Below are 13856 nucleotides of genomic sequence, written 5' to 3' on the forward strand. Positions count from 1 at the left end.
CTCGGTCCCCCTGATGCCAGCAGGGTGATGGCTCTGCCTTCGTTTGCGTATCTGGGGTCCAGCCAGCCAGCCAGATGTGTATGGACACCGAGGGGGAGAGCACGCCCAATATGGTTGACTGGTGACCGTGGCCTCCTGAAAGTCCCCTGAGCTCTCAGGGGTGCCCCTGTTGGATACCCTACACCTCCTGGCATGGCTGTGCTGTGCCAGCAGCTCTGATGGCTCCTTGTTGGCGTCAGCAGTGCCCAGCCCTGCCCACCTGAGACAGGTGCGGTCTAAGCCAAGGGCTTTACTTTAGCAGCAGCCCTCCCACTATACAAGGGAGGGTTCCCCCGGAGGGTTGCTGTTGCCTGTGGGATGAATGGCAATGCAGAAGCTGCAGATTGGGCCCAGTGTGTTCCCTCTGCTGGGCTAGTCAGTCCCCTCTGCTCACCTGCAGTGCTTCCCTCATTACACCACTAGCTAGCTCCTTGCCAGAGCAGGGAGGCCTGTCCTTCCCATCGCACGCTGGCCAGAGGGGATGCACCCTGCACTAGCCATGGTACCACAGCACTTCCAAGGCAGCATGGTACAGTGCATAGAGCACAGGAAATGGAGCTCTAGTCCCATTGACGTGTTATATGAACTTCCTCCCTCTGTGCCTCAGTTTCCCCCGCTGTAAAATAGGGACAATGCTACTCAGTGGCCTCTGTGAAGCGCTTTGAATCTACGGATGAAAAGCTCTGCCTGTTGCTCTTACAATTCATCTTGAAAGATGCCAAAGCACTTCACAAACTATCTCCAGGGCACGGAGCACCAGTGCAATGCAGTTGCTTGTGGGGTGGAGCATGGCAGCCATCTGAAGCGCAGCAGACGGGTCTGCGAAAGCCATGGCCCAGGACCGTGCAGCCATCCACAATACTGACAGGAAGGGCTGTGGATTCCTATAGCCACAGAGTGGACTGGTGGTTTTATTATCGAGACCCCTGCAACAAATTGCCCGGACCTCCAGTTTTCTGAACAGCATTTGAACCTGTGCCTCTAGGTCAGGGGTGGGCAAACTTATTGGCCCGAGGGCCATATCGGGGTGCGAAACTGTACAGAGGGCCAGGTAGGGAAGGCTGTGCCTCCCCAAAAAGCCTGGCCCCTGCCCCCTATCTGCCCCCTCCCACTACCCACTCCCTGACTGCCCCCTCAGAGCCCCCGACCCATCCAGCCCCCACTGCTCCTTGTCCCCTGACCACTCCCTCCTGGGACCCCATGCCCCAAACCGCCGCCCCCTGGGACCCCACCCCCATCCAACCCTCCCGTTCCCCAACCCCTGACTGCCCCAACCCCTTCCACACCCCTGACAGGCCCCCAGGACTCCCCCACCTATCCAACCCGCTCCCTGTCCCCTAACTACCCTCCCCCGACCCTCCCTTCTTCCCCTTACCATGCAGCTCGGCTCAGCAGGCGCACGCAGCCCCGCAGCCTGGCCGGAGCCAGCGGTGCTGCCCACATGGCAGCGTGGCTGCGGGGGCAGGGGAACAGCAGGGGAGGGGCCGGGGGCTAGCGGGAGCCAGAAGCTCAAGGGCCAGGCCGGACGGTTTGCCCACCTCTGCCCGAGGTAGTTGGCTCACTCCCAGCCAAGGCACCCTTCCACCCCAGCCTAGCACCTAACGGGGCTGCATTACGGCAGAGACTACCAGAGGCATGGCCTTCGTATGCCGAAAGGAAGAGCTCCCGGGACCCAAGCTGACGCAATGCAGCGACGTCCCGGACCAAGTATCAGCCCAAGCCCATGGCCCAGCCTAGTGAGCTGCCCCAGCACACGGGAACAGACCTTGCCCGTTTCCGACAGGACAGCACCATTTCCCGGCAAACCAGACTCAGCGACCGAGAGGCCCTGCCCAGGGCTGGGCCTGTACTTCGCGCTGCGGCGGCCCCCGGCCCGAAGGCTGCAGTCGCCGTGGTCTCGGGGAGGAGGCGGACGGGGCGAGACGCACGCACCTGCCCTTGTTGCTGTCGAAGTCAGTGGGGCTTTCTGGACCCTTTGGCGCAGGCCCCCTTTGCCCTGCACCCAGGCTGGCACCTGCAGCTGCCACAAACAGCTGGTACCTTGGCTTGGGAATGTGCCTGAGGTGACGGGCAGGGGAAACCACTTGCTGCCCCAGGCTGAAGAGTCTGGAAGGAAACCTGCCCCCGGGAAGCTGAGCCGCCTGGCTCCAGTGCAGAGGTCGAGCAAGCTCCAGTACTGAGGCAGCACCAGCCACACGATGGTGAAGAACTTCAGACGCATACAAAGAGTTCACTTTCTGGACATGCAGGGAGGGATTCTCCCCTGCACTCCAGCCCCTGTACTCAGCCCTCCCTCCCCACCACCTCACCTACAGTGGCACTGGGCACTTCACGCTATCCACTCAGGACGGTAGCATTTTGCACCCACTGGGCATCCATCAGCCAGCCACTCAGGGTGCAAGGGGCACCAGTCTTCATTTATGTGAACTCACTTGGCATTGGTGAAATGACCACCCAAGATGTGGGGCAGGGGAAAAGCAGGCCCAGGAGCTACACTCTGCTCTGATCCCCTTCAAGACTAACTCATGCAGGAACTCACCTGTTTGCTGCTAAATCTCTTTGATAGTTTCCTATACAGTTTTAAACTCTGGTCTCCATTTGCCCTCTAGCTCACAACTCCCTCTAATTAGGACTCACTCCATTTCTGCCTCGCTTCTGGAGGGCCCCCAGAGCACCCCACTGCACTGGTTGTAAAGGAGCTTTGTCTTAGCATGAAAGCCAAAGAGCTGGAATTCTGCCCTGTGCATGTTTCTATCCTGCACCGTGGTCTCCTGGCTCCTCGGGATGTTGAACCAGCCAGATGGGAGGGATCACAGGAGAAACGTTGGATAAGGTCACTTTGAAAAGTTCTCAACAGAGCTGAAAACCAAGCAAAAGTGCACTCCACCCTCCATGTAAATCTGCCCAAGGCAACTCCACATGCTACATGTTACAGCAAAACACGTCTCACAATGAGGCAATTGTGATGGGTTTATACAGGCTGGGAAGGAGCCAAAACCATCCAGCAATTTAGGCTTCGTCCACACCAACAGCAGCTAGCATGGTAGCTTCCCAGACTAAATGACCAAGAAGTTGGTGGGTGCTAACACTTATAGGCAGTAACTTAGAAACTGGGGGGGATTTTGAAATGTGCGTAAAGGCAATCGAGTGACCAGGGAGATTGAAGTGTTCTCCAACTGGTTTTTGAATGTTATAATTCTTGACATCTGATTTGTGTCCCTTTAGTCTTTTACGTAGAGACTGTCCAGTTTGACCAATGTACATGGCAGAGGGGCATTGCTGGCACATGATGGCATATATCACATTGGTGGATGTGCAGGTGAACGAGCCTCTGATAGTGTGGCTGATGCGATTAGGTCCTATGATTACAGACCTAAAAGTCGCAATACTTCAACAAAAAAAGTTCAAAAACAGAAACTTTCCAACAAGAAACTGCTGAATTGGAATTAATTTGCAAAATGGACACCATTAAATTAAGCTTGAATAAAAACTGGGAGTGAATGGGTCATTACACAGAGTAAAACTATTACCCCGTGTTATTTTTCCCCCTACTGTTACTCACACCTTCTTGTCAACTGTTGGAAATGGGCCATCCTAGAAAAGGTTTTTTTCTCCTGCTGATAATAGCTCACCTTGATCACTCTCGTTATAGTGGGTATGGCAACACCCATTGTTTCATGTTCTCTGTGTATATATATATATCTTCTTACTGTATTTTCCACTGCATGCATCTGATGAAGTGGGTTTTAGCTCACGAAAGCTTATGCTCAAATAAATTTATTAGTTTCTAAGGTGCCACAAGTACTCCTCGTTCTTAAAGCAGAAATAGAGGAGATCAAGAGAAGGGAGCCAAATAAGCTTGAGATGGCTGCAGAGACTTCTGTAAAAGGAGAAATGGAAAAGACTGGGACTGTTTGGTTCAGAAAGGAGACAAATCAGAGGGACAGGCTAGAGGGATACAAAATCATGAATGGTCTGGAGAAAGCTGTGATCCCTGTGTCCCTGCATTTGCCCCAGAGGGAAACACTCTGTTTTTTCTCCCCAGCTTTTCACAGTTCTTCTTTTTCACTTTTCCCCCCAAATGGATGTGAAAATGTGAAATGTTTGTTGTTCCAGTGTGAATTCTTCAGCATGGTCCCCAAAACCGACCAACTCTCACCCAGCCTGAGTGGGGAGCCGACAACAGTGGAAAGACCTGTGGCATCTGTCTGGCCTTGGCATAGTGGCTAACACCTTAGAATAATGATATATTAACTTCACATCAAACATCATGGCCATCCTAGAATGCCAGAGGAGCTGGTCAGAGCTCCTGATGCTCCAATTAATCACAAGAGAGGTTTCATGTTTGGGACATGATTCTTTGAATGTGAGGCCCATGTTTTCTAGAGGGGATCTCAGTCTGATTCAAGCTTCCTGAGTCATAGGAACAGCAGGGTTTCTGTTGACCAAACAGCTGCCAGAGAAAGGGACTCAATAACTTCATGGATCCTTCCCAGTCTTTGGAATGATACATAATGGAACATTTTGCAAAAGCTGGGGGAAGCCTGGTCAAACTCCAGGGTAGTAATTACATTCTGCTGCCCTAAATTCCTCCCACAGCCTCAACTGGATCATAGAATCATAGAATATCAGGGTTGGAAGGGTCCTCAGGAGGTCATCTAGTCCAACCTCCTGCACAAAGCAGGACCAATCCCCAGTTAAATCATCCCAGCCAGGGCTTTGTCAAGCCTGACCTTAAAAACCTCAAAGGAAGGAGATTCTACCACCTCCCTAGGTAACGCATTCCAGTGTTTCACCACCCTCCTAGTGAAAAAGTTTTTCCTAATATCCAACCTAAAGCTCCCCCACTGCAACTTGAGACCATCACTCCTTGTTCTGTCATCTGCTACCACTGAGAACAGTCTAGAGCCATCCTCTTTGGAACCCCCTTTCAGGTAGTTGAAAGCAGCTATCAGATCCCCCCTCATTCTTCTCTTTGGCAGACTAAACAACCCCAGTTCTCTCAGCCTCTCCTCATAAGTCATGTGTTCCAGTCCCCTAATCATTTTTGTTGCCCTCCGCTGGACTCTCTCCAATTTTTCCACATCCCTCTTGTAGTGTGGGGCCCAAAACTGGACACAGCACTCCAGATGAGGCCTCACCAATGTCAAATAGATGGGAATGATCACATCCCTCGATCTGCTGGCAATGCCCCTACTTATACAGCCCAAAATGCCATTGGCCTTCTTGGCAACAATGGCACACTGTTCACTCATATCCAGCTTCTCGCCCACTGTCACCCCTAGGTCCTTTTCTGCAAAACTGCTGCCTAGCCATTCGGTCCCTAGTCTGTAGCGGTGCATGGGATTCTTCCGTATCTAAGTGCAGGACTCTGCACTTGTCCTTGTTGAATCTCATCCAATTTCTTTTGGCCCAATCCTCTAATTTGTCTAGGGCCCTCTGTATCCTATCCCTACCCTCCAGCGTATCTACCTCTCCTCCCAGTTTAGTGTCATCTGCAAACTTGCTGAGGGTGCAGTCCATGCCATCCTTGAGATCATTAATGAAGATATTGAACAAAACCGGCCCCAGGACCGACCCTTGGGGCACTCCACTTGATACCGGCTGCCAACTAGACATGGAGCCATTGATCACTACCCGTTGCACCCAAAGATCTAGCCAGCTTTCTATCCATCTTATAGTCCATTCATCCAGCCCATACTTCTTTAACATGCTGGCAAGAATACTGTGGGAGACCGTGTCAAAAGCTTTGCTAAAGTCAAGGAACAACACGTCCACTGCTTTCCCCTCGCCCACCAAGCCACTTATCTCATCATAGAAGGCAATTAGATTAGTCAGGCATGATTTGCCCTTGGTGAATGCATGCTGACTGTTCCTGATCACTTTCCTCTCCTCTAAGTGCTTCAGAATTGATTCCTTGAGGACCTGCTCCATGATTTTTCCAGGGACTGAGGTGAGGCTGACTGGTCTGTAGTTCCCTGGATCCTCCTTTTCCCTTTTTTCAAGATGGGAACTACTTTAACCTTTTTCCAGTCGTCCGGGACTTCCCCCGATTGCCATGAGTTTTCAAAGATAATGGCCAGTGGCTCTGCAATCACAGCCGCCAACTCCTTTAGCACTCTCGGATGCAGCGCATCTGGCCAATGGACTTGTTCTCGTCCAGCTTTTCTAAATAATCCCGAACCACTTCTTTCTCCACAGAGGGCTGGTCACCTCCTCTCCATGCTGTGCTGCCCAGTGCAGTAGTCTGGGAGTTGACCTTGTTTGTGAAGACAGAGGAAAAAAAAGCATTGAGTACATTAGGGATAGCTCAGTGGTTTGAGAATTGACCTGCTAAACCCTGGGTTGTGAGTTCAATCCTTAAGGGGACCATTTAGTGATCTATGGCAAAAATTGGGGATTGGTCCTGCTTTGAGCAGGGGATTGGACTACATGACCTCCTGGGGTCCCTTCCAACCCTGATATTCTATGATTCTATGAGAATGATGGAATAACATGGACACTTCAAACTGCCCATGTAACTTAAACTCACAGAAACCTCATGTAGTGTAATGTGGGGCAGGACATGGCTTTCCTGTCCTGTGAAAATTTGCCCCATTCTGCAGTGGGGTGCAATCAACCCTAAGACCTTGCAATGATTTTTTGCCAGAAGCAGAACAAAAGGGCGCATGCCCCAGAGTAGCCAACAGCCCAGTGCACATGATTTGAATAGAATCGGTCATGTCCCCTGGTGAGTGCTCAAACCACCGGGCTATAGACTATTCTGGGGCGGGGTTCTCTCAAGTTCTTCTGTTGAAGCTGTTCCACTTTGTATCAATAAATAAACAGTCATTTGGCCAGAAAGGGTAACCAACTTGCTCTACATTTCAATGATTGGGGCACTCAAGTAGGATGTGGAAGACCAAGGGTCAGGTCCCTGTGCCTGAATATTTATTCATACAAAGTGGGACAGCATTAACAGGAGATTTTGGGAGATTTAGCCCAGTGGCTAGGGCCCTCACCTGGGATGGAGACGACCCAGGCTCAAGTCTCTATACTGATTCATGTATAGCAAGAATTGGAACCTGAGGCTTCCACATTCTAGGTGAGCACCCTGACTTGTGGAACATGGGGTCTCTGTCTGGCCTTGACCAGAAACTCCATCCTGGACCTGAGACACCATTTCCAGATGAGAGGTTACTCAGGACTAGCACATTCTTACAAAGGTTCCATGCAGAACACAATTAGAAGAAACAGCATGAAGATGCTTCTGTTAGCAAGGGCTGTGTCTGAGCGACAGGGTAACTGAGCTGGGGAGCTGGGCTGTTGGCTGGGTTACCTCTTCCAGGAGTATCACCCCAGGAACTGTTGTCAAGTTACACATTACAGCTCATAGGAGCTGCACGACTGCTCCATTTCTGTGCAACGTAACCCTAGACCAATGGCCTAAAAACACTGTTGTAACCACCAGGAGCTCACAATGTGCACATTGCTTTCCTTGCTTCCATCCTGTACAGCACAGGAGCATGGACAAGGGGTGTAGCAGTGCAGGGAGCTGGTGTTCTCACCACCAAGAACATAGGGCCTGCTTCTCTTCTCACCCCCACTGGGTAAATCAGGAACAAACTGCTCTGAAGTCAGGGGAACCCTTTCCTTTCCCCCCTCCCTCCTGCCCCTCCTCCCCCGCCCGCAGCAGAGAGGTGGAGTGAGCAAGAGGAGGCTGGGGGCATACACTCTTTCTTCACTGAGGCAGGAAGGGGATGATCTAGTCTCCTTTGCTGCATTGTGCCCAAAACATTTTTCCTTTGCTCCTGGGATATCGGCAGGAAGGCATTCACATGTAAGGAAGAGTCAATAAGATTATTACTGCCACTGAAGTTCGCCACTGTTGCATACAACATTTGGGGGACAGAGGCTGTAACTCTAGCAAGCTCCTGGGGAGAAGACACTTTCAGGACTGCCGATAGGTCATTTCCTGCTGAGATGCTGAGTTGGTAGCAGAGGTGACAGGGAGGTACTTGGAGGCCCTGTTTAGATATGATCATTTGTGCCATCTGGGCAAACAGCTTTGGATAAACTCAAACCGAACTAAACTCCAACCCTAGCCTAGATCTCAGCTGGAATCCAACATCAAACTCTCTCCAGAGCCAATCTTGAACTTCATCAATACTCTAAACATTGGATTTGACATAACACATCTAAATATTCACTTAAAAAATAAAAATCTAAGAGGCCACTCTTCAGATGGTCTAACTTGGCATCGCCCCATCAAAGTGATGTCAATTCACACCCACTAGAATCTGGCCCTAAGCAGACCAAAAGATGTTACTAACAAATCTCCAGTGATCTGAACTCCAGTGGAAGTATTTATTTCCCCTTCTCTCCTTCCCCTCCTTGACAGACAACTGTCTTTGTGTTTACAGACATTTTCCCCTCTCTCCCTGCCTTAGCCGCACATATCATCTTCTGCTTCTTTCTTTGTTGTGTCCTGGATCTAATACAGACTGTAGGAGCAGAGACCTTTTTATCATCTTGCAAAGCATTATCCCTCTCTTCATCTGCCACCCTCCCCCCAGTGATATGCAAGAAACAAAGAGACATTGAGGTTAGTTTCTATTCAAGAACATGAGCAATCCCTAGTGGATTGGTCTCTGTGAGACATATCTATTATTATTATCATTTATGATTTGTATTATCATCGCGTCCACTGTGCTATGTGCTCTACAAACAGAGAATGGAGAGACAGGCCCTGCCGCAGACCTCAGATTCCTTCTTGAGCTCTAGGCTTGGAAGGACTGGCTTTTTATTGGTAAATGTTGGTAAACATCAGTTTCACCGTACATATGCAAACTCCTGGAAAAATATTTCCAGTGATAAGAAATGAAATGTACAGATAGGCAGAGTAAGAAAAATGCTGTTTAAGAACTTTGAGTTTGATTTATGGATATTTTGATGTGTGATGTTGATAATTGATATTTTAATGTTTATAAAGCTTTAACTTTTTGAATCTCAACAGCTGTTGTCATCAAATAATTATCATCTGATCCCCATTTTCTGACACACAGACCCCATCATCTCCCACAACTGTAAACTTTTAAATTGATAAAAATAGAAAAATTCTTAAAAATAAAATCAGTCTTATCCATGGAAACTGTTTTTTAAAAATTGAATTCTGTCAAGACTATTTACATCTAACAGTCCCATCTTAGTCTGCATCACTACTACGTAGCAGAGGGGGCCATTCTTCTCTTTATTGTCACTGGAAATCGAGCAGTAAGGAGTTGAGCAGTGGAAACAGTTTCAACTGAATGTTTTTATGTAAATATGCTGTTTCGTCAAAGCTGGCATCAATTTTGGCAACGTTTTTGACTGGAGGGTTTCTGAAGTCCAGGGTGGACTCTGTGGTCACTTCTGATCAGAGAGAGAGACCCAAACTGAAAACCTAACCTTTTTGATCCAAAACTCGATGTTGAAACACAATTCCGTGTTGCAAAAACTTTCAGAAGTTCTCAGCTTTCCTCCAATGCAGAACAAAAACAAATTGTGAAACCGCAAACATTGTCAGGAAATGGAATTGTCACCCTTCGGCAAGCTTGACTGAGGAGTGTCACCTGAGGCAGACGTAGGCATGGGACCCTGAAGAGAAGAGACGGGTCACATGAGTTTAGGTATGGAAATTATAACTCAAATGCTGAGCAAAATTCTGTTCTGGGGTCTGCATAGCATAGCGCTGCTCCCTTCACAGGCCCCCAGGCAGGGGTGGCTCTCTGCTTTAGCACAATTTGTTGCCTATGTTTCTGAGGATGAAGGACCAGGGCTCTAGTCACAGCTCCCAAGGAACTGGGGCTGCTCTCTGCATCTCATGGAGCAGTAAGAGAGAGAACTTGGGATCAACAATGAGAATTTTGCCCTAAGTGAAACAGTGTGAATGAGCCTGAAGTAAATGCCTGGCTGGGATGATTTGGTTGGGGTTGTTCCTGCTTTGAGCAGGGGGTTGGACTAGATGACCTCCTGAGGTCTCTTCCAACCCTGATATTCTATGATTCTGTGAAATGGAGAAGTCCCAGCTCAGTACAATCAGGTAGAGCAGCAATTATATGCTCTCTAGCAGGCTTGTTGGCCTGGCAAGGGACGAGCTCAAATAGCTGCAAGGTCTTTCAGTCTCAAGGCAGCCTAGTGCTACAGCACTAAGCTGGCTACAGCCTGAGTGGAGAACCATGCACCTCCGGACGTAGAGGTGTCCATGAGGGTGCTGCGGGGAATCTCAAGTGCAGCCGTTCTGTTCAGGGACCCTGGCACACAGGACTTCTCTGTTGCTCCTGGTGTCATCATGGCCCAGGTAAGAAGGTGTCATTTCCTGGTGAAGTCCCAGGTGAAGAACAGGGAGATGTGACTGGACAGGAGAGAGCCTGGGCATCAAGACAGGGGATCTCCACAGGGCCCTGAAGACTAACCAGAGCAGGCTGCCCCATGCACATTGTGGGATGTGCTCCCTGTGGGCTGCCTGGAGTTATGAGCCTAGGACGGGGTCCACAGGGGCAGGCGGTGCAGCAGGGCCATGAGTGCACCCTCCTGAGGGGGAGAAAATCATTTGTTTTCAAGCCTCAGTGCAAAGCCCCAGAATCTGGCGAACTAGGAGCTGGGTCTGCGCCTGCACTCCTAGGGTTTCTCACAGCTCCATTTGCAAAACAATGAGGGGCTGTGTATAGCGCAGGAGGCAGGAATGCGTTTCTGGTCTCGGATCTCCTCCAGCTGTGTTCAAGCACATTCCGAGATTCCCTTCCCCCCACAGCCTCCCTCCCCTCCCCATCCCTTCACAGAGGCCAGACTGACATTCCCGAAGGGCAGGTCCCTCCCGCTACACTCAGCACATTCCATCCCTGGGCCTTCGCCCCCCTCGCACTCAGCCTGTCCCGTTTCACTTCAGAAAATTCCCCTCCACTTGCCCCCGACCCAAGCCACTCAAAACAGGACACCTGCCACTGCCACCGCTACTCCCAGCCATGGGTCAGGGCCCAGGGCAGAAGGGATCCAACAACCGACCCCAGCTCTGCAAAACCGGGGCAGGCTATTAGGTCCTTGCTTCATTTCCCACACCCCACTCCCCTAGGAGCAGATATTCAGCCAACAGCAGCAGGAGCATGGAGGCCAGACAGGGCCCAGTGACCCCCACGCACATGCCCCCTCAGGGACCCAGACACAGGGTCAACAAGCCTCTGTTGGCTCACCCAGAAGCACATGGCCCACCAGCACCTGACAGAGGGGCCATCTATAAAAGGCTCCTGCTCCTGACAGAGGGAGACTGGCCAGTCGGCCCTGACCCAGCCTCAGCCAATGGTTGTACGCACGCAGGCTGGCAGCTGTGGGTAGGTCATGCCCTGCTGCATGGCACGGTATGCACTGGCCAGAGAGGAGGCTGCTGGGGTCAGAGGGGGCAGCCACTGAAACCAAGAGGATGGACCAGAAGGTGACACTCAGCTACTCAGTTTGCACCCAGTTTGTCCTGCAGGCGGAGCGGAGGATAACATGCCTCTTTCTGCTCTATTTTATAGTGGTGTTTACACCACAATCATCACCCTAGTATCCACGCACCTACTAGTGTGATGAGCACCATGACTATACACCTGTCACCTGCTGTTTGGGCTCTCAGCCTCTCCCCAGAGGGAGAAGCGTGTGCAGTGGAGTGTCTTGTTTTCCCTGGTGCTATAGGTTTATATTAGAGAAGGCTGGTCAAAGAAGCGGTTCTTGGCTCCTGCACAGATGAGCTTTGCTCTTATTCCTGAGAGTTCCACTGGGCCGGAGAAGCGTAGTCCTCACCTTGGGCCCAGGCCCTGGAGGGCTTTGAAGATAAGAACCAAGACCGTGAACTTGATTCAACGTTCTGCAGAAAGTCAGTGTAGAGAGTGGAGCATAGGTGTGATATGCTCGCACTAGCCTGTCTTGCTGAGATGTGGTGCAGTGTTTTGTACTAGTTGCCGTTTCCTATGTGCTGAAGGTTTCATGCCCAGGTTGTTGCATTGTGGTACCATCTTTCTACCATCTTCACTTGGCCAGGAGTCTCCTCCCCAAGCTCAGTTCTTCATGCCTTCCTCACCTCTCGGCTGGGCTACAGCAAGTGACCTAAGCAAGCATGCACGCTCCATTCCCCCTACCCACCCCTTTGATAGTCTGGTATCTGTTTGTTCTCCACCACTTTCTGTGGGAAGGGAGCTCTTTGAGGCGGGGCCATGCTGTTGGGATGTTCTGGAAAGTTCCCTTTCTAGCTTGCACAGCACCCTCCTCAAACGCTGGAAAAAACATTTGCTTAACCATCATATGCCAGACTTTAACCTCTAAGGCTGGCTCCTGCCAAAGCAACCCCTGACTGCTGGATTCTCCTGAGCGCATTAGCAAGGCGATAGTGTGATTAATGATTCATGTTATTTCTTGAATGGCAGGAGAATCATGTCCCTGTGCCAAGCAACAGGAGCCAGAACCTGCAGCTACTGCGAATAGCTCAGCATGTTAGCATTCCCCTCACTCACGATGCGTGTGCCCCGTCCCCTTTGGAATTTACCTTCTGCTGGGAAAGCCACTCCCACCAGCTCCAGCCTCTGTGGGCACAGGGTGTAACACCGTAAACAAAGGGTTACACCCTCTGGGGTCTCTCTGAGCTCTGGTCTACGGTACAGACCTATATCAGTATAACTACGTCTCTCAGGTGAGCAAAAACTCCACGCCCCACAGCAATGTAGTCCTACTGACCTGACCCCGCATGTAGATGGGCGAGCGGCTCACGTCCATGCAGCTGCTGCCACTCAGGGAGGTGGATTCACTGTGCCGACGGGAGAACCCTCTCCCCGTGACTAGCAGCATCTTCCATGAAGCATTACGGCAGCGCAGCTGAGCCGACGAAGCATTTTAAGTATAGACGGACCCTGAGTGCTGCTTCCACCTCGTACGCAGCTGCTGCTCCAGGATCACAAGGCGGCTTTGGGGCGACTAGGGGCCGGTCGACACTTAAAATGCTGCATCAATGCAGCTGCGCCGCTTCTCCCATTGCGTAGTTAGTCCAGCTCTGCCAAAGGCGGTAGGTATGTGAGTAGGAGAACCCCTCCCGTCGACAGCTCTGTCTACGCTGGCAGTTAGGTTGATGTAACTCCGTCGCTCAGGCGTGTGGATTTTCACACCCCTGAGTGACATAGTTATACGGATACAGGTCTGTAGTGTAGACCTGGCCTCGCTAAAGAACAAACACGTTGAATCTGCATCCTTTTTCAGAGATTCGTGGAGTTTAAGACGAGAAGGGACTCAGTCTAGGCCGACCTGCATAGCGCAGGTTTTACGTTTCAGTAATCCCTGCCTGGAGCCCAACACATCACGTTTGATTAAAGCACCGTGCAGAATGGCAGCCAGCCTGGACCAAAGACATCGGCACCAGAAGGAGAATGCACCATTGCCTTTGGCAGTTTGTCCAGCCTTGCTGATAAACAACTGGGCCTGATTTCAAATGTGAATGTGTCTGGCTTCCGCATCTGTTTGAAAAATGTGAACTGGGAGTGCTTTGTTCCAGGTGAGTCTGGAGTGGGCCTGACTGTTATAAAAAGCCAGTCAGCTGCGAACCAGCTGAGCGGCGAACAGCAGAGAGTCTAACAGAGGGAGTTTGCCTGGGAGTCTGCCCGCGGAGAGCCCACTGAGGCTTTCATCTTGCAGGCTTCTCTGAGTAGTTACTACAACTCCTGAGGAAGCTCGTAGAAGGAAGGAAATATGGATGGGGAGCGTTCAGCTGTTGTGACCTGCACAGGATGTGCCATGTTTGTCTTTCTTCCACAGGACAGAAGCGACTTTGTACAAAGTGC

This window comes from Eretmochelys imbricata, chromosome 19, assembly GCF_965152235.1.
Source record: "Eretmochelys imbricata isolate rEreImb1 chromosome 19, rEreImb1.hap1, whole genome shotgun sequence".
NCBI classification, from domain to species: Eukaryota; Metazoa; Chordata; order Testudines; family Cheloniidae; genus Eretmochelys; species Eretmochelys imbricata.